Genomic DNA, 14,556 nt, shown 5'->3' with positions numbered 1-14,556 from the left:
TTTGTACGTCTGTTGACAGTATCATATGTTTGATCTGTGTGTAATCATTGTAACAGAGCTGCACAGAGACACAAAATGAATTATTGTATTATATCGTATCGTATCATATCCTGTTGTATCGTACTGTATTGTGATACTTGACCTTTTAAGTCACACTATAACACATTTTAAATATGCTTATTATGCATTATAGATATGGGATTCATAGAAAGTTACCAATCTGCCTTTTTGAATGTTGGTAATCACACAGAAACGGCTGACCAAAACAAATAAGTTGTCCACTACAAAGCAAGTAAAAAGCATTGAGAACTGTTAGAAATCATCTGTTGTCTCAAATTGTAAAAGCAGCATAATTTCTAAGGAAATAATTTGCTCAGTATTATGTCATACTCACCACTGCTTCCATATGTTTCTCTTTTTTTAAAACAAAAATTCAATTTTCATTTAATCACAGCTACTTTGTTTTTTTAATCACTGTTAAAGGTGGAGTTTTCTTGTAAACAAACATTATGTTAACACTCAGTGTTACTCAGGAAATGTGCTGAATTCATTTCCTTCTAACACATTTGCAAGCCAACTTTGAAATCCACCATCGTTTACATCCGTGTATGCCAGTTGCCTTCTCTGAGTTTGTTGGCGCGTTGCTGTGTATCTTTGCATGTTGGTGCCACCTGTTGATCAGTGGAATAGTGTGAACACATTGACACACACATTGTCATAGGGGCCAAAAATCCACATGGGGTGTTTAAGCTAATGTCAATGAAACTCAACACTTTCTGCACTTTTGCGTAAATGGTAAGCTTTTAATGTGAAATATCTGTGCAGGAAGTGTTAAATTTCACTAACAGTAACTTCATAATGACCAATTAGCATGGCTATGCTAACTGAAATGTTTAATCAAGTGAGAACAGTAAGACACTCTGAGAACAACAGTGATAGAATTATTACAGGGTCAACAGCAAATTAAGACTGACATGGATAAAAAAAAAAAAAAAAGGTAACTTAAAGAACATGGAACAGAGTATTGAGAATTTACAGTGAGTAAATGTGAGGTGGCCAGGTGAGAGGAGCTCTTACAGCAAGAGATGGAACCTGGAGGACGGCACAGATGAGTACTGTAAAAAAAAAAGTGAGACAGATAGAGAGAGAGGCTGTTAAAAATGAGAGAGATTGAGTAAACGAGCTCTGCAGAGAGGAGGAGAGCTAGGGGAGAGCGGGAGCAGCGTGAACGAGTGGGATTAGCCTAAAAGTGAGGGATTAGCGTGGCTGAAAGGAGTCCCATAACAGAGAGCGGAGAAGCCAGCATCAACAAGACAGCAAGCAGATAGCTGGAGGGGTTAAGCCAACACAACTGGATCCTGCTAACAGATAGCGGAGAGCCGCCACCAGGAGGGAGGCACAGCCATTTGAGATGCACCGCTGGTTGGAGATTGACTCCAGTCGGCCTCAAAGAGGGTCTGACTGCAGTCTGGAAACAGGGAAGGTGCAGGATGAGTGTGTGATGCTGGGCATGTGTTGCTGAGGCAGCTGTTGGTCTCTTCACATGTCGGGTCAGACAAACTGTGCACAGACTGCTAGTGCATGAGTTGAATAAAAGATTTAAGACTTGTGGACACAAAAGGCTTATTTCTCTTAGGCCTAAATTTTGTGCACATATTTTTTTGTTTGCACCTTTGCCAGCCAAGATAACCCATCCAACAGTTTTGGCCTATCAAGATGCTGTTCATTATGACACAGGTGTGCACTGACTGGTCACAAAAATGGCCACTCTGATGAAAATATATTGAGGACATTTCATATACACTCACTCTTTTAGTTTTATGTTTGGATAAAGTGATTAAGCTCAGTGGATCCCAACCTTTTTGGCTCTTGGCTCTTTAACCCCCAACCCCTCATATGTGTATAAGCTAAGCAGTATAAACATGAAAGAGATTTTTGCCTTTGTTTTATTGTTTCATTTAAATAAAATGTACAAAAACACAAAGATTCTAAGAAATATAATCTAATTTCATATATTCCTTTCTTGTTTTCTACCCTTTTAACCCATGATCTGATTTATCTTGTAACCTCTTACAGGGTCCCGATCCACGGGTTAGGAAGTAAGGTTTTAGATAATCTGGCTAAAATGCTGATTTGTGTTTGCCTTGTTAGACTTCTTTGTCGCAATGTGGCTGTGTTTCTACATTTCAGCAATTCTCTTTTGAGGGTACAGTGTTATCATAAGTGATATACTGTTTTTTGTTAGTTTGTTCTGTTTTTGTTTTACTACTATATGTGGTCAAAGTCGTGATGTAATTCATGCCTGTGCATGAGACCGAAAGTGTCTGTATATTCAGCTCTCAGTACTTTTGTAGCTTCTAACTGAATCCCTGTGATTTGAAGTTCAGTTTCTCTCGTGTGTTGCTATTTGTACTTTCAGGTATCTGCTTTGTTTTACTGTCTCATGTTTGCTTTCAGTTGTATATGATTCATTTTAAGTTTCAGTTGTGTACCAAATAATGCAAGATTTATCATGAAGAATTTATAGGAAATAAAATGTGTTTATCTACCTAAGGCATGTGCATATTAGTGAAAAGATAAACCTTTAAGCAGTGTAGCTGTGTTGTAATGGAAATGCAAATCCCTGCTGTGTTGTGCTGACACATCAAATCAAACCAAGTCAAGGAAAGTCAGCACATAACTTCCACTGTCTCCTCCAGTAAAGGGGTGAAAATTAGTGTGTCCACCCTGATGTCACGTTTACATCACTGCCAATCAGAGCTTGAGCCAATAAATACCCATGACCACTGCAGGACCCAGGAATACATGTGCTCATACCCTATCCCCTTGAAGACCACACTGATGTTAAAGAGTCCATAGAAATTGTTGCCGAAACTCTAAAGCTATGACTGAAGTTGTAATTGGGCTGATGAAGTACAGTTGTAGGTGGCTTAAACCTGCAAGAACTGTCCACACAGTTTGACTAATATAGATAAGTGGCAAGAGGTGCACAGTACCCAAAGTGAACATTAATGTAGATTAATGCTTCCACAGAAAGGAAACCACTGAATGAAAAATTACCTTAAAAGCATTACCACAACCATTTCATGTACCAACACAGAGAGAAACTCCAGCACATGATGCAAATATAAAGTTTGATTCAATATTATTCTGACTATGCAAAGAAAATAAATCGTTCTGCTGTTCAAATTTGCAAATATTTCAATTTTACATTCACAAGCAAAGGTTGCATCCAGTCATTTGAGAGATGTTTTTTGGGGTGGGTAACAGAATATTTAATTCAGCTCTTGTTGGCAGAGATGTAGACAGAAATCTCTCCAGTCAGCACTGCAGAACTAATTGCAGCATAGATGCAGAATGGAGGACTTATACCATGGCTAACACTGCAGATACTATCACACCACAAAGCTGTTAGGTTTGGTATGCTTAACTGCTGGTGCAAACAAAAAGGTGGAGACAGAGTTTGTGGCGTGTTTTGACATTGCAGATAATTTTCCACAGTCCACATGAAGTTAAAATGCAGAGGGCTGAAGGAGTGCATGGTGTCTCACTGGTATAAATAGTCTTATTTTGGGCTCCCTGTGGTGTCTTCAGAGAAAATATGATGAATAATTCTGAAGTTCATGTTGCAGTCATTGCACCAACAAACAGGCACACATATGCATGCCCATCCTCTGTAGACACACATACACACAAGGGCAGCCAACAAGTCACAAGAATATGCACATACATAAATACAAAGTCACACACATGTTGACACGTTCTGAATACATCTTTACGAATGTGTATTAAATGTTGAGTATTAGAGCTTGAATTGCATGCTGTAATGGCCGCTCACTGAAGTCTGGAGCTGTGAAATTTCACAAGTTGCTCCTCTGAATGAAAACTCGGAAATTATTTGACAGAACTTTTCTTCAAAGACATATTTGATGGTGTTTAAGTTTGCAGATGGAAAAGTGAGACTGAAAAGCAAGAGGAGAGAGAGAGCAGGGGAGTGGAGAGGAACAGAGAAAAACACATGGTTCTACGGTCGTGAAAGAAATGCTTTATGCCATAAACTGATGTGGGTATCAAACATTAACTGCACATGACCAAACCATCATTGAAATTTGACTTTTTAATGCTGTTTGCAATACTACTGCAACATTGCACCACAACTGGCCTTCAGTTGGAGTATGCTGAACAGGATGAGGCCTGCTGCAGGGTGTTAGATTTTTTTGTGTAGTACTTCACTATTAACAGCAATATCAAATTGACCTTGGCTTTGCTGAATTCAAAGCAGCTTTTCTGGCCTTTGCTCCTGAGCAAAGATTCCCCCCATGTGTGGACTGTCCTCTCACGCAAAATGACAGCAACAGTAGTCTCAGCAAGTGCCCCAGAACTACATCTACTCTTTTCTGTAACAAAGCCCTCTGGTGGCCATATTAATTACGACAGGAGTAAACTCAAAGGTCAGTCTCTAAACTCTTTGCTCATTATAGACTGAGGACAATCTCCTTGTTTTTGTTGTTAAAACTGGAAACAATTACAGAGTTTAAAAAAATCCCCATTGCCAAATCAATCTAAAGTCTTGAGGGTGGTCCTTTATATTGGGTGTTGACAAGCAGAAGAAGCACTGAGGAGAATGAGGGGTGAGTATTGTTTCTGGTAAGGCATGTTCTCGGTTTGTTAGCAGCCAGTCTTGCAAATATTTTGCATTTAGAAATCCCCGGACAGTCACTAGGTGGCGAGATCTCTAATCATCTGGCATCATGAGACTATTGCAGGAAGAAAGGGGGAATTCTGTATTTGATGTTATTATAGACCTGTGTAGGTCATGTAGGAGGTCAGGGTGGATGGATGGATCAGAATAACATAAACATGTTTCTCACCAACAGTAAACTTTGGTTTGTTTCAGCCATGACTACAATCTCTAACCTGAACCACATGTTTATTGTGGCAGCCTTAACAACGAGGTCTGTGGCCATGGTTTTCTGATGGAAAATTGTGTATTGCTTCCTCTAGGTTTGGAGTTAAATACTGCATCAAAAAAGGACTTAAAGTATCTCAGGATCTTGATCTCTAGTGACAGTAAAATGGAGTGTGAGATGGACAGGTGGATTGTTGCAGTGTCAGCCAGACCGTTGTGGTGAAGAGGGAGCTGAGTTGGAAGGCAGAGCTTTCAATTTACCTGTCAGCCTATGTTCTAACCCTCAGTTATGGTCATGAGCTTTGGGGACTGAGGTTGCTGATACAAGTGGCCAAAAATGAGTTTCCTCTGTAGGGTGACTGGACTCAGCCTGTGGAGGAAGTTCCATTGGCTGAGCTCCTTCATGCAGAAAGGAGCCAAATGAGGTAGTCTGGGCATCTGATGCCTCCTGGGCACCTTCCTGGGAGGTCCCCAGGGTGGACTCAGAACAGGCTGGAGGGATTACATATTTCATCTAGCCAGGGAACTCCTTGAGATCCCCCAGGAAGAGCTGGAAAGCATTGCTGGTGAGAAGGACTTCTGGAAAACACTATTTAGGCTGCTGCCACTGCTTCCCAACCTCAGATAAGCAGACGAGGATGGATGGATAGATGGATGGATGAATGGATGGATGGATGGATGACAAAGGTAACCTTAACAAAGTAGTAATTTTAACCTAAACTATGATCCCTAAACCTAAGCAAATTGTTTTTTTCTCCTGAACCTAGTCAAACCTTAACCAGAGCTTTGTCATATCATAAAACAGATTTTTTTTTATTCAACAGTGATTCTTAGTCATTGTCAAAGGCACAGTGTCATCCTATCAATTGTGAGATCAGAAAATGCTTCCACCTGTTGTTCTGAATGGGAGTTACAAATATTTTATTGTTTAGCTTGGAAAACTTGCTGGTGTGGAACTTTACTTGAGGACTAAACACCATTCTTCCAAAAGATAATCCCTCATTTGGCATTTTGATTATGCTGCTGGAGAGTGCTGTTCAACATGATGAGAAAAACACATGGTCATATGGTTGTGAAAGAAACGTTGCTCCAAAATATCCCACTGGTGTCCTCACAGTTGGGTGGCGATCTGGTGACAGTGACAGTGTAAAAGGTCAGTTCACCAGCAAACCAAACACTGGCTTGAGATGGCCTTTTGCATTTTTCATGAGTTTTGCAGCCATCATAGTTTCTCCTAACATGCTTGGTAGGGGGCAGTCAGGAGAGGTGTTTGCAATATACAACTTCACTACTAGATTCCACCAATCTTACACAAAACATAACATTCCTAGTTTTATTACACCCATCCAAAACTGTATTTTGAGGGGGTTTGATTTTTGTTCTTCAATTATACTGGAAATTATATATTAAAAGATCAAACTCTTGGATATTAAACATTTTAATGAGCCAACAGGATTTCACAGCATAGTTATGATCTTAATGTTAATCAAAATACACATTTTTAAACCATAACTCTTATTTAGCTTTGATTTAAGAAGGACTACAGAGTCAGCATGTTATGGTTGAGACACATCTGACAGCAATATTATTGAATGAATTTGTCAAAAAATAGAAAGTTTACCTGTACTTGTGCAGCATTCACACCTTCTTTAAACCAGGAAGTGAGACAGGGGTCCTTAGGGTATAGCTAACCATTTTTATGCCTGATTAAATCAGGTTTTTGTAAAAACTTTGACAGAGCTGACAGAACTCTGCTAATTTCACAACTTTAAAGGGCCACCATTTTCATTAAATAAAATAAAATAAAGATGATTATAATAGCACATTTTATTTTATTAATTGGATTTTGAAAGCTTTTAACACATTTCATAATATATACATATATACATCCTTTTTGTATATATCCTTTTTGTTGGTATTAATATTTTTTAAACAACCGAGTGTGATGCAGATTTCTGTACTAAGCTGTCAAATGCGACACTCCTCTTCCTTCCAACACAATATCATGAACAGTCACACCAAACAACTGCTGCATAGCAACCATATACAAGTGACTTACAGCCTCCTGTCTCCATTTACTATAAATCAAGCAAGTTAATTAATAGCAATTTGTGTTTGTTAATGGTGTGTAGCTGTCAGAATGATGAAAATGGAAGCTGCCTTTCATGCCAGCCGTACAGGGTTGAAAATGTGCCCCAGAAGAACTGTTCCACGCAGCATCTGAGCTTTTATTTCAAGTGTTTCTTCAGTCTCGCTCTGCATCTTACAGCCACATTGGACCAAAAGCAATGGTGCGTCTCCAACCAAACCAAATGCACTTGAGGTGAGAAAGGTGTCCTACATCTGAGTGTGGCTCTCATGCTGGAGAAAGTGTGCAGTGATGTTCAATATTTCAACACACACACACACACACATGCACACCTTTTCAGGGCTCAGGTGATGTGAGTGCAGGTGTCGTCAGAAAGCTTTCAGCTCAGTGAGCGCACTGGAGGATGGCCAGATATAGATACAGTTCACACACACACACACACTTGCATAGAGAGGGACATTAGTTTGTATTATCTGTGTTCCAATTTCAGCTCAGTCCAAAGAAAAACAAATTACCTCAAAGAATTCTCTAAAAGAGCCATTATTTTTAAAAACGATCAGCCATATGAGAGCTGGAGGGGGATTCTGCCTTTAATGTGTCATTTCTATGTATTTTTCTATCTATTTATTTATTTATCTGGGCTTAGGAGTGGAAATCAACATCTGTCTCACTTCATTTCCTTCCTCACTGGGCAGCCTGCACTTTTTTCGTGGTCTCACTCTGTTCTCTATTTGTGTGCCTCTTTTTCCCTCACTCCAACTCTCTAAATTAAAGAGGCTTTTAGCTCTCCAAAGAGAGAGCTGTCGGCCCAGCTGTCCACTTATTAAACAAATTGTCAGCACACACACACACACACACAGACACACACACACAAACACACACACACACACACACACACACGTGCATGCTCACACAGACGTCTCTCCCTGCCTTTCTCTCTATCTGGCCCCGTTATTTGAGAAGGTCAAGTATGTGTTGCGGCAGCCTCACATATGCCGGGGGATCCGTGAATTACAGTCGTCCAGGAGGGAGCTGAGCCGTCCAATCAGACAATTAACTCGGCTCCGTAAAGGCCAGCGCAATTTCATCTCGCACACATATTCACACACACACACACACACACACACACACTCGCAGTCGCGTAAAAGCATGTTTGAGGTGCAGACCTTACACTGATTAGATTCATTCCCAAGCTAACAACTTAAACCTGAGTTTAAACTTCAACCTGAACCTGCAAGTTTCTGCATGATGAGAGCCTCACCAGGTAGATGGAAGTGTTCGAGTTTGAGGTCTTCAGATGCTCAAAGGTGTATGTTGATAATAAAGTCAATGACGAAACTGCCTCATCCGGATACCCTGAAGGACGCAGCACACAAAGCTGGCTAATGGTGCATTCAGGTGCTCCTCAACTTGTAAAGTCAAATATTTAAAAGTTTATGAGCAGGAAAATGCTTGTTAACAGCCAACTAATTGTAAATTCATGTGATGAAACACAAAGTGTCATGAGGGAGTAGCAGACTTGCTCACATTGTACCATGCTAATGGTAAAAATATCTTTCAAGTTCTATTTTCTTCAAATAATTACTTAGATTATAAAGATATCCAGGCTGCCAACAAGAACAAAGATTTTTTTTAGTTTATAGAATTAGTTGAATATTTGGACGCAGAATATTTTCATTGGTCCAGTTCAGTTCATGGGAAATGTTTAGCAGTGATCGATATCTGCACTCTGTTCAGCCATGCCAACATGCTACTTGTGACACATGAACTGCTAAGCTAAGTGTTGCGGTTACGACCACCTCAACCGAAACATGACCAAAACTTGAGCATCTCAAGACCAAGTCGGGCGAGACCGAGTCAAGACCAAGTGCTATCACATCTTTAGCTCTTTCACCCAAGTCAGGCTTATGTGACTTTATCTATTATTTATTATTTATATCTATTATTAGCAAGCTCTGCAAGCATCACTTTCACTGAGCTTTGAGTTTCTTTCCACTTCCTTCCCAAGTGCAGATAAAAGTTTGACGTGATCAGGACTTTCAGCCAAAAGACCAGGGTTCCTTTTTCATGTGAAACCAAAATGTTGTTAAAAGTTATAAGGTACATGATATTACATGTGCCATGTGACTTTCATCCTGTGACTTTTGTCTTGCAAGTCGCATCAGTAACATCACATCTTATTTTAAATCTGACCAAGACATTTTTGTGCCTGAACCTCCCCAAAGAGTGATTGTCTCACATTGTTAACCATGTGTTAAAAACTGCTCACTGGCAACATCAAATACAGTCACTAAAGGCGATGTACTTAAGTATCAGATTCCAACAGGCGGTGACAAATCATCGGTATGTGACAAGTCAGAGTGAGAACTGGTTGGTCTCTCACATTCACTTTTTTTATGTGTGAAGGGGTACAGGACAGGGTGACAGTCAGCCAAAATTTTTAACTGGAAATGAGTCAAGTAATTAGTTGCATTCGGTGCAGGAGGTTTTACATCCAGTCACATTAATGCTGATAAGAAGAAAATCAAAAAAATCTCCACCAAACAATCCTAAGTCCAGATAAAAATTAGGCCAATTCTGAGACAAGGCCAAAAACTTTCTTTAGACCAGTCTAGTGACCTTCCTCAAGCACTACAACACTACTGGCAAGACAAGTGAAGTCGCTTCTATGAAGTCCAAGAAGCATTTAGTCTGCAGGTGTGATGAGGAATGTGTGTTCACTGTTAGTCAAACAGCAGCAGGTAGTGCAGATGCTTTGCTTAATTTGATCTTCTCACAGCTTTGAAGTGTTGGCAGAGACAGAACACTACCTTTTCTATTTCAAATCAGCTGTGACAGACCATGTAAAATAGATGGCTATTTGTCTTAATGATGCTGTTGGGACAAGTAGTATTTAGTGGATGTGTCACACTGCTGATTTGCACCTAACCTGACCACAAATACCTCTTAAGAGTTGCTTTGTCTTTATTTCTTATTTTTGGAAGTGTTGGTAAGGGTTTATTCTGTAAAAGATAGCTCTGTTTTTACTTTTTTTAATATACGGTATATTTAGTTTTTTATGAAGATTCCTCTGCAGCTTGTCTGGGAGGTGAAAGCATTACAGTGTGAGAGCCTGTAAGGCGTGGGATCCTAAATGAGCTGCTTTTGTCTGTTCTGAAACACAGGGAGGATTGTGTGATTTTAATCGTCAGTACAGAGATCAGACGCGGCAAGCAGGTGATGGAGGAACTGAGCAAAGGGAAATGAGACGACGGGGATAAAGACAGAGGAGATGATGTCGCCGAGCGACGTGGCAGGAAATTGGACAAATCTCCTATTTTTGGAGCATCTGATTACAGGGATCATATTCAATAAAGAAGCAACTGTTCACTTGCACGGGCTGACAACGGGGCAAATGAGACGCAGATGCACCGAGAGAAATTCATGAAAAGAAATTAGAGTGAGTGAAGGACTGAAGGAGAGGCAAGATACAAAATACAAAATACTATTACAGCCTCCAAATGATATAGTCAATTAAAAATCTTAATTCTGTTGCAGTGAAAATGTGACTTTTATGTAAATAAGTAATGTTTTCTTGAATTTAGTCGTTGTAAAACAGCTTCTTCAATTAGCCCCACTGGTTCTGTAATTCCTATGTTCTCCAAATACTGCATGCATTACCATCGATTAACCTTGTGCTACTTCAAGCAGAGATTAATATTTGGTCTAAACATTATTATGTACTGCACTAATAAGGGAGCTGAGGTGACAAATCAACTTCAAAAGTAAGTAAGGATCAGATGAGTAGATGAGATATTAAATCCATCACAGCTGTCAGTCTCTAATTGAACCACTGATGTAATTCCAGTGCTAACACACAGCTGCACTGCAGACACACACACACAGGTATGGCAAGTTAAATTTGAAGATGCCCCACAGTTTTTTTCTATTATGTTTACGTTCAGTGTTTCTCTCTAAAATGCAATCCTTAGAAGCATTAAACCCTTCTCAGCCTCAGGCCAACGCTGGCACAATCAGGGCACACTCCAAAGTGGGATAACTTCAACTTTAGCCTGCTTTGGAGCAGGGTTAGCCTCAAGTTTGCAGCTTATTCCTGAAAAATCAACTAAACACTTAGATAAAGGGTGCCAGTGTGAAACAGGGATGAAGTCTATGTAAGAGTAGTCAGACGTGATTTCTGGTTGACAATTTATGTGTGACAAAGGGCTAAGTTATCCCAGAGTCAATCCTCGGCTCAGGGCTAAGAGTAGCCCTATTTGAGGCCTAACAAATATGCATCTCCCTCATAAAACACTTGTTTAACTTATTTTTATTAAACAATTCGAAGGCCAGATAAATAAACAACAATTATTCATACTAATTCATAATGCCTCTGGGTTTAATCTGGAATATCATGCAAACATGGGCAATAATCCATGCGCTTAAATGTGTCCATGTGCGTGACAAGCATGCTTTTCATATAGAGCAGGTCTAGACTGGAGCAGAGATCCAACAATTCCCAACGTGAGCAAGCACTTGGCGACAATAGTGAGAAAAAGACTGCTCAATACTGCTACTAGTGGTCAAAAACCCCACAGTTTCCCCTCAAGAAGGAACTGGGAGAAGACAAGTAAAGAAAATGAACTGAACAGAAAAAGACAGGACGACAGATAAATGAGAATAGCCAAAAAGAAAATGACAGGTAAAAAAAACAAACAAGAAAATTGAAAGGAAAGGAAAGGAAAGGAAAGGAAAGGAAAGGAAAGGAAAGGAAAGGAAAGGAAAGGAAAGGAAAAAGAAAGAATATTAGGACGGGTAAAGAAAGTCCAGCTGCAGTCCAGCTCTAACTGCAGATTCCCTCTGCAGGAACTGTCATGATGCACAGCTCTCATTACATAGTGATAATGACAATAACTGGCAGTGATAGATGACCAGAACAACCTCTAACTGGACAATCCTGCAACACTATATATCATTAACCTCCCTCACACATCCTACTGTCATCTGTCTCCCACACAGTCTTTGCTGCCTTACACACATCAGATATACTGCTACACGGGTTTTCCACCCCAGAATGGAGACATCTGATTTATAACAGCACACATCATTACAAAAATAACATTAGAAATTAATTCAACACAGACATCAAGTCCTATGTCTAGCTGTACATGTATCATTTAGGCATCCAGACATGTTAATCTAGCCACACTTAGAAAATACTCAGTGACATTTCCAAATTCATTAACAACAATTGTTTTTAATTACACATGAAATGTCATTCATTTTTCCCAAACTATTATGTCAGAGATGGACAAACTGAACAGTTAATTGCCATTTTTTTAGCCAGTGCAGCTGGATCCATAAACTAGACTAATGAGCAGCAGTGAAAGTCAGCAGTGCGACAAGACAAAAATACAGCTAGTATCATCCCACATTGTTGCCAGAATTTTGAAGCTAAAATGATATAAATGGCTAACAAGACAAATTCCTTGTCAAGGTTTGTTGAACTGCAACAGGGAGCTGAGTAATACAAGGATTTCATTGTGATGCCAAAAGTTTCTGCTTGTGTACTGCATATGATGAACAAGTCTTAGTGCTGAAAATTGGCAAATAATGACACGAAAATGCTTTTGAATGCTTTCCCATTACTGTAAACAAATTGCAAACATTTTAATTATGTTCAACAAAGTTCAGTATTTTATTCTGTATTGAAGTTGTAGTAATTTTCACATCATGTCAGCTTGAAAATGCAGGCTAATCAAATACCCATTAGACAGTAATCTAACAAAATGAAAGCAACATCATGCAAAAATTGTTATAATGTAACATGAAAGTTTTAACTAACCAAACAAGAGTTTTTTTTGTGGGAGAGTGGATAGTAGAGACAAAACAAGCAAAAGGGAGCGGTATGTGGGGAATAACAAGCCACAAAGGTCCCTGGTCTGTACTTGAGTCAAAGACAGTGTGGTTCACAACTGACACCCTAAACCCCTCAGTCACCAGGAGGGCCTTAACGTTACCCAATAACCCTCATATTCAGCAACCACACCACTAATGTGAGCTGGAGGAATCATAAAGCAGAGATGACACCAGCAGGAACAGGATCAGGTTGTGTAGTGTCAGCTAAAGCTGAATAAAAAAAAAAAAAAAAGATCAAATTAAAGTAGTGCACTTTTGGTTTTGAATTTAAGCAACACATACGAACTGCAAAAGCTGTATCCATGGCAGTCGATCCCTTAATATGAAAGGAATTGCCCATTGTTCCGATGGTCTATTGTTCTAAAATCCCAAAGGTCCGAAATATGTCCCATTGGACTTGTGAAATAGCTGTATGTCACCATTAACATCAGCTGCTGGTCATCTGCAACTGATCAACACACTCTGGGTGCCATGCCATTGTTTCATTGGTCAGTGAGTCCAAAAACACAATAGTTCAAAAACATCTCATTGGAAAGAAAGAAAGAAAGAAAGAAAGAAAGAAAGAAAGAAAGAAAGAAAGAAAGAACTAAAAACAGTCCCATCACTGGAATTTTTTCTGCAGAAAAAACATTGCTTGAAATTTAATTTGGTGAAAGGCCAGAGAGATGACTGATTAAGAGCAAAACCCCTGTAGATTCAGCACCATGTACAGGCCCAGCAGTCACTGAACTATCAACTGCAGGCAGACTGTATATTTTCGGAGCAGTGGGTGTTTGTTTTCAGGGCAATGGGCTTTTGCATCCAGTGAGACATATTTCAGACTATTGGGGTTTTTGAATGACTGGCTAACTAAGTGCCATTGAAGACTGTAGGTAAGTAGCAACTGATGTTTAACGTTGACATGCAGTTACTACACAGATGTAACTCCGACCTTAATGTATGAATTTCAAGAAAATAAAGGAACAGAGAGACTCACAAGCTAAAAGCTGTCATCTTCTTCAGCAGGTTACAGCATGGCTGATGTTAAGTGATGAAACTGCAACCTGCAATTAATCATAATCATGGCAAAAACTGTGCAATTATGTCATTAAGTTTGAAAATAACCAATTTTACCCTCTAATTTTCTTATTTGTTATAAGGAAATTATAATAAGAATGTGAGAAAGGTCAGTGTTCTGTAGAGGACTAACACAGCCGACCTCTGTGTGTGTGTGTGTGTGTGTGTGTGTGTGTGTGTGTGTGTGTGTGTGTGTGTGTCAAAGGTGTACAAGTGTGTGTGAGCCAAGGTGCTGACGTGCAGGCCGAGCCGCTCGCTGCTGTTAATGGACAGCTAATATCATGAGTGAACGGTAAAAGTAGAGGCCGCTTCGTGAGCAGATGGAAAATCAATAGCCTATTAGAGTGTACAGGGCAGGAGGGACATGAGGGGAGGAGGAGGAGGAAGAGGGCGACGATGAAGGTGGTGAGTTAGGATTAGGAAGAGGTGAGAAGAAGGAGAGATGGAAGTGGCGGAAAAGAAGCTACATTTATTCTTTGTTTAGAAATATTAACCCAAAACACAACTGATTACAGACATAAGAGCCTTTGTAGCACACACACACACACACACACTCAGTCACACAATAACATAATACCCGCAGATGTTCATGTACTAATTAATT

At 39.7% G+C, this 14,556-nt stretch overlaps 1 protein-coding gene across 11 annotated transcripts in view; it reads left to right on the top strand.

Annotated features, from left to right (window-relative positions):
- Positions 1 to 14,556, top strand: part of nlgn1 (neuroligin 1) — a 421,649-nt gene that overhangs the window by 331,147 nt on the left and 75,946 nt on the right. The window lies entirely within an intron of this gene.

This window comes from Lutjanus erythropterus, chromosome 7, assembly GCF_056507025.1.
Source record: "Lutjanus erythropterus isolate fLutEry1 chromosome 7, fLutEry1.hap2, whole genome shotgun sequence".
Classification (NCBI taxonomy): domain Eukaryota; kingdom Metazoa; phylum Chordata; class Actinopteri; order Lutjaniformes; family Lutjanidae; genus Lutjanus; species Lutjanus erythropterus.
Note: the sequence above shows the minus strand (reverse complement) of the source record. Positions and strands in the feature narration are given on the sequence as shown.